The sequence below is a fragment of the Natrix helvetica genome (assembly GCF_964273705.1).
Source record: "Natrix helvetica genome assembly, chromosome: 2".
Classification (NCBI taxonomy): domain Eukaryota; kingdom Metazoa; phylum Chordata; class Lepidosauria; order Squamata; family Natricidae; genus Natrix; species Natrix helvetica.
The window spans coordinates 51924641-51931943 of NC_138552.1; the positions used below are offsets into that span (position 1 = coordinate 51924641).

Consider the following 7303-nt stretch of genomic DNA (forward strand, 5'->3'; position numbering starts at 1 on the left):
CAAATAAGCTCGCGTCCGTCGTGACGGTTACTCTCTCCGGCTCCCAAATTGAAGCCCCTTGGCGTAGTGCAGGGGACATCCACCACCTGAGAGAGAGTCTCACCTCTGGTATTAAGTGAATCGGTCGCAGAGAGTTGCTCATCATCCTTTTCTGAGCTGGGATCAAGGCCCACTGAAGGAGACACAGGTGGAGGCGAGCCCAGGGAACTATCTCTATACAGGACACCATCTTTCCCAGGAGTTGAGATAAGGTCAGGATGGAAACGGACCTTTTTGTCCTGATAGATGTGATCAATTGCCTCAAACTGGCCAGACGGTCTGGGGATAGGCGAACCCTCCCTGACTCGGAATCGATCACTGTCCCTAAGTGAAGGATCTGCCTGGAGGGGGACAGGTGGCTCTTGGGGAAATTCACTGAGAAGCCTAGCGTCTGGAGCCATTGGATCGTCAGCTGAAGGTCTGCCCTGGCTCTGGGAAGGGACTCTGCTTGGACCAGGACGTCGTCCAAGTAGCACTGGAGCCTCACCGGAATGGATCTCAGGTAAGCCGCCAGTGCCGCCAGGACCTTGGTGAACGTCCGTGGTGCCAAGGCCAGGCCGAATGGAAGGGCCCGGTACTGATAGTGTCGGCCCTCGTGGGAGAACCGCAGGAAGCGTCGGTGGGTCCGGAGAATGGGGATGTGAAGGTAGGCCTCTGTCAGATCTACCGAGGCCATGTAATCCCCCTTTCGAATGCCCTGTAAGATCGACTTCAGGGAGGCCATCTTGAAACGCCTGTAGACTAGGTACTGATTCAGGCGCTTCAGGTCGAGGATTGCTCTCCAACCCCCCGAGGTCTTCGGGACTACAAAGAGATTTGAATAGTCCCCTCTCCGGCTCCGGAACAACCTCCACCGCTCTGATTTCCAGAAGATGGGAGACGGCGAGGTCCATGAGACGACGGCGTTCCAGATCCCGAACCGGGGGAAACACCTTGAAGTGTCTCGGGGGATAGGAGAGGAACTCTAACCTTAGGCCGTGGCGCACGGTCGCCCGGTCCCACCCATCTGATGTGATCTGATCCCACTTGTCCGCGTACAGCGCTAGGCGGCCGCCTATGGGATGACTCGGATTTGAGTCATTTCCCTCTGCGGAAGGGGCGGCCGCCCCCCCCCACCCGCGAAAGGGCCGCTTGGACTGTGGCTGGTACCTGGAGCGGTCCTGAAAGTTCTGCCTGTTATACTGCCTGTCCTGTCTGTACTGCTGAAAGCGGGGCTCCTGGTCCCTGTCATAACTCCTAAAGGAAGTCCTGCGGTACGGGTGACTGCGTGCTTCGGACTTCTTGGTGGAGGTAGGCATCACCTTTTTCTTGTCTTTATTCTCCACCAAAATCGGGTCTACAGCAGACCCAAACAGGTTGGGACCCATAAAGGGGGCGGCTATCAAATCCCATTTGGCTTTATTATCGATCTACCAATTTCTAAGCCAAAGGAGCCGGCGTGAGGCCACAGAGGTAGCAAGGGCGCTGGAGCCGAATCTCATGGCATCCAGGATCACGTCAGTCGAATACTGACACGCCGCCATAATTTTAGTCAAATCCTGGTGAATGCGATCATCCTGGATCGGGATACGATCCTGGAGTTGGCGGAGCCACATCACCGTCATGCGATTAAAATCCGAGGCGGCGGCCGCCGCCCGCATTGCCCATGCGGAGGCCTTGTAATTTTTCTGCAAGGTGAGCTCCGCCCTCTTATCTTCCGGTTTTAGCTTATCTGCCGCATCCCCCGAGACCACCGGAGAGGATGAGACCAGGGCGGCTATAGGTTGATCTATGACCGGGAGTTGGAGGGCCTGTATAATGGCCTTTTCCATGTTATAAGCCTGCCGGTCATTGCTGCCCGGAGGGGAAAAGTTTGATGGCCGAGCCCACTGGCTGGTGGCCACTTCCAGGAACAAGGGAGGAGCAGGGATCTCCTCTTTATTGATGGCCGTGTTTGAAAACATTACCATATCCGGATCCCTGGGTGGGGGCACCGTGGGGTCCCCTGTGCCCACCTTGGTGGTCCTCCTGGCCTTTTTAAGAAGGGGCTTAAACATGGCCTGGATAAATAGGTTGGAGGAGGAGGGCTGTTCGGTGGCCGCATCCTCTTCCTCAGAGAAACCCCAGTCGTCCTGGCGACGTGCTTCCTCCCTAGAGGAGACCTCACTCATGAGCGAAGGAGAGGAAGCCCTAGACCTGGATCTGCTAAACGGAGTAATCCTATTATGATGGGAGGGCCTATCTCTTTGAGCTATTCCCTTGGAAATGGCTGCAGAAATTAAACGCTTTAGATTTTCAGGAAGGTGTTCTAAATCTTCCTCATCATACTCAGAGTCATATTCATGTGAGATCGAGTCCCTGCGAGGCCTCCTACCCTTGGAAGGGCCAGCAGAAGGTCCCTCTAATGGGTCATTCCTATCCAATTCCCTTGTCCCAGGGGAAGCTGGTGGTGGAGGTGAACCCCCCCGCCCCTCACTCCTATCAGATATAGAGAAAGAAGCAGAGGGGGAAGAAGGACTGAACCCCCTGTTCACAGAAGGGGAAGGACAAGAGGCCTCAGGTCTGGGAGATCTAGATCTAGGCCTGGGATCCCTGGCCTTTTTCTTTTCCGCCCTCTCAATAGCTTTCTCAATTGCTCTGGAACACCTAAGCTCGTCCCTTTGTAGAGCTCTAGAGGGCCGATCCTCTGCAGAAGGCCTGGAAACTCGAGGCCTGGCTGGGGCCGCGGGGCCTGACTTGTCCTCCTGTGCCTGGGTAGTCGCAGTTTGAGTCACCTCAGATCACGCTGCCATCGCCCCACTCACGTGTTCAGATGCAATGAATAGGCTGATCTCGTGAAATGCTGTATCTTCTAAGCCCGGTGCTGGTGGGAATCGCTCAGCTTGGGCTTCTCTGCGCCAGCGGCTGTACAGTAAGGCCCCGCGAGTGTGGGCCCGGCCACGTGTTCAAAATGGCCGCCGGCAGTTAACAATAACTGTTTTGTCTTCAGGCGGCCGCTAAAATGGCGCGCGAGCCGCCGCTTGTCTCCCCAGCCGGTTTAGCGGCTTGACGACCCAAAGGAAGGCGATCGCTGTTTGTGGGGCGGTCTCGCCGGTCTTCACGCCCGGCAACAGCCGCTGGCGCTCCGGTCCTGAGCTTGCGCCGCCGCTGAGGGCTTAGCCGGCACGGGAGAGGCGGCGCGGCCGAAATAAAGTCTCTGCCAGTCTTCACGCACGGCAAAAAGCCGCCGGCGCTGCGGCTCTGTACAAGCGGGTCGTCGGGGGAGAAAAGGAGAGCTGCGAGCCACCCGGCACGCCCGAGGCCCCAGGAATCAGCCGGGGGAAAGGGAAGGCTGAGCAGGGAGGGAGAGGAATGAGGAAAGCGTCTCTCCACGCGGCTCTCCCTGCCTTCCCAGGACAGCAATAGGTTGTCCTGTTGGGCACAGCTCCAAGCTATTGTTTTAAGGTCTTTTTAATTTTGGAATGTCCAATTAGCCAAATAAGGTCTCAATTAATTACTCACAATCACACTGGGAACCAAATGATGAGTCTTTGGACCTGACTGAGAGGAAACTGGGAGCCAACGGGAGAAGCCGAAGGCTAAGAAGTTTTCTCTCAGTCAAATGGACCAATCAGGCTGTGTTAACCCTTCAGTGACCCCTCCCTCCACTCTACTGGAAAACATGTTTCTTTTCACATCCAGAGAAATATTCTGCCTTTTCAATATTTCCTAGAATATTTCATTTTTCCGGGAGAGGACTGGGTGATAACTTCCAACAATCCCTCCTTTTTTTTTTTCAAAACATGTGAGTGGAACGGACATGTTTTTGACAAAAGATAAAAAGTCAGATCAGGGAGCCTTAATTTTTCTGATGGAAAAGCATTGAGAGAGACAGCAGAAGGATCCCTTCATTGGCTTCCAGAGAGCTTTCAACCATGAAGGTCTAGCAATCAGGGCACAATTTCTGGAAAGAAATTTACAATATCCAATTTACCATGCCAATTATTTTCAGATGTTTGATATCACTTTCTGCAAGCTTCCAGACAGGTTACAAGCAACCACAAGTCCCAAAAATCCTTCACAGCCATGGTTCTGCCTTTTAAAGAAGTACAGGCTGCCCATTTCCAAGGGATTTCTTTAACCTGCCCTAGCTCTTATTTTAGTGAGGCCAAATTGAGATTAGCTAGTGTGCAATCCAGACTATTTAGTATTTTTTTTTTAAAATTACACACAATGAGCCCTGGGATTCCTCCTCCTGAGACCACCAGTGCAACATATCCTGCTTTACTGGGCAGTGTGGTTTTTTTTTTGTCACGATGAGGTCTTGGGATTTTTGGAGATCCTCTCTGCTAGCTCTTCAAGTGGGGGGATTGCCTGAGGGGAACTTCTCCTCCCCCATGGGATTAACAAGGGCAAATATCAACCTAGGAGAAGCTTTCTGCTGTTTCTCTGTGTGTGTGTTTGTGTGTATGTGTGTAGCTACTTCTATAATACATAAAATACAGACATTTTTGACGAATTTCCCTCCCACCAGACAGAAATTTAAGGTGTTCAGATCTTGCAGTGCCAGCCACTCAAATACAATTCTTACATGAGTACATTAACCTGATTACAATATAAATGAGACAAGGAAGAAAGCATAATCAATTGAAAACCTTATCAAATTCCACCCTCCCTATAGTCTTTTCAGCTGTCTTCTGGGAATTGAAAGGTATTTTGGTCTTTACTCCTTCATTTCAGGATCATTTCATATCTTCAAGGGTGGCATGCTTGGTTTGGTGGTAAGGCTGGTGAGTTAGGCTTCACTCTAGTTGCTGGACATTCAGTGGAGGACTGGATCCAAACCCAATTACTGGCTGAAATGGATGGAGGGTCTCCTCTGGAGTCATCTGGATCCATGTGCTCTGCTCATCTGTACTGAAAGACATGGGGACAAGATCTCCTCCCCCACCGAAAAGGCATTCTTGGAGGATTGGAGGCAAAGGGGGGGGGGGTGAGAGGGGTAGATAGCTTGCAGGCAGAGTTTGAGAAAAAAAGAGTATTGCAGTTACCAAACAGATAAACTGGTATATCACAGATGAGAAAAGGGAGCTGGATTCACATGCTTCAGGAAAGAGATGAACAGGTAAAATTATTAAAGCACACAATAAATGCAAGAACGAAAAATTTTCTTGTAAATGAACTTAAAACATTCCCTGGTTTGTTACTTTAAGGTACTGAGAGGGAAGGAAGAAAGCATATATATTTCTCTTTACTCTGTGTGTTGGCCAAACAGACAGACCAAAGGTTCTTTTTTTCTTAGGGGTGGGGTAGGGGATGGGAGACATTTTATAGTTACAATTACCTCGAGGGCACACAAAGACTTAGACATACACACTCACAGACAAAGAGGAGATAACAAAACTCATGAGTTTCATAAACAAAATCATTCCCGCCATGGATCTCAGTTAAATTGGGGAAGGCACAAATCTTAACAAACCACGTGGTTTCATAGAAGATAGAAAAGAGATAGATAAGAAAAAAACAAAAAAAAAACATACCACCATTTTCCCTTTTCTTTTAAGTACCTTTATTTAGCCAAATTGGTTTTCCTGTGTCATCCCTCAGCAAAGCCCATTACCTAACTCTCCCAGGGGGGTTCCATTCAGACAGGACCTTCAAACTACAGCTACCCATGGTTTTTTTTCCCTTTCTGATGTGGGATTTTTACACTTTGGCGTAGTCAGGTCAGCAGGCTATCTGTTTGCAGAGAAAAAAGGTGTCTGGAAGAGACTTTGATTCCCTGTCAAAGTAAGCGCATTCTTCAGCAGAGGGAATTCAGGTCACGGTTTTCGGACTGAAAAAAAAGAACAGTCCGGGAGACTTTTCTGCCCCCACCAGAAAAGTACTGACACTCCTCAGTTCAGGCCAAGGTTTTTGGATTTGGAAGAGTTCAAATCCAGGAGGACTTTTCTGCTTGTTTGCAGACAAGTACTGGAGCTCCTATTAATTTAGTCTAATTTTTCTAATTTCCTAGGGTTTAGGGCTTTGCTTCTATTGGCAACATTACACACACACTCACACTGCTTAATTCTACAAATTTAAATTTAGCATGGTACTCACCTTCTTTCCAAGCAGCCTTTGAGCTCAAAACTCAAAACCCCTTTAAAACCTAGTTCCAAATGGGTAAGGTCTAGGAAAAATTCTCCCACAGACTCAATGGGGTCTGTGCCGGCAAGGGAGACTTACCTGGGCCATATCCATTGGTCAGGTTAGCTTGGGGTCCCATCTGGGGTGCCAATTGTTGGAAGAAATGTCCTTCTGGGTTCGCTCCCAAGTGGGGAAAAATACACTGGAGGCATGGAGGCTGTTTACAAAGATGGTTTAATGTTTTAATGGAGGACAGGGCCGCATGGCTGGGGGTCCTGGGGAAAAAGGTGATCACATGCTTCCAGGTGTTGGGTGATGAAGAAGAAAAGGGAAGAAGGGTCTAAGAAGGGTTTGCAGGGCTTTTTATAATCTGTTCGGCCCCACCTATCTGTTTCCTGTTCCTGTGTAAGAAATGTATTCTGATTGGTTTCAGACTCACATGGGCCCATGCAAGGGCAATCCTCTAGGCTGAGCTTTGAATCCAGGTTTGAGTTCAGATGCCATGTGGTCAGTTGAGTAAAGGCTTATATTACCATGCCTTCATTCCCATCCAGTCTTTTATTATGTAAAGTGGACTAGCTCGGGCTTTAATGGCTCATGGACAAAAGGTGGGGACAGGAAGCTGCAGGGAGAGTTACCTTGTCTTTTTGAAACATGTTTCTTTTCACATCCAGAGAAATATTCTGCCTTTTCAATATTTCCTAGGAGATTTCATTTTTCTGGGACAGGGCTGGGTGATAACTTCCAACAGTGCTATTGCTATATTTCGAAACTGTAGGCAGGCCAGGCAGCAATATCCTTTTTTCTTTCAACCCTGCTAGGACGCATCATATTGTTCCGTGTTCTCCCAATGGTAGTCTCATGAACACTGGCATTCCACAATACAGGATCGGTAAGTCCACATATCTGAGATTTGCTAAGGTTGAGAAACACTACTTGAGAGAGTGACAATGGAATTCTGAAGGAATCCCCTTCTATCTTGCAAGGGAAAAAGAGAGTGAATTGAAAGTGCTGCACTCATTAAAATAGGCAGCATGAACTCAGATTCCTCCATCTATTTATAATGTCTGCTTATTGCTTATTCTTATGAAGAGTTATTGTTTGTACTGTATGTAAAGGAATTCCAGCTGGTAACTTTTAGTGTAGAATCATCCATGAATACTCCAACTCCACACAG

General features: G+C 49.1%; 1 protein-coding gene across 1 annotated transcript in view; it reads right to left on the reverse strand.

The window, feature by feature from the left end:
- Positions 1-7303, reverse strand: part of TMEM232 (transmembrane protein 232) — a 231039-nt gene that overhangs the window by 199204 nt on the left and 24532 nt on the right. The gene's annotated exons all lie outside the window — the stretch shown is intronic.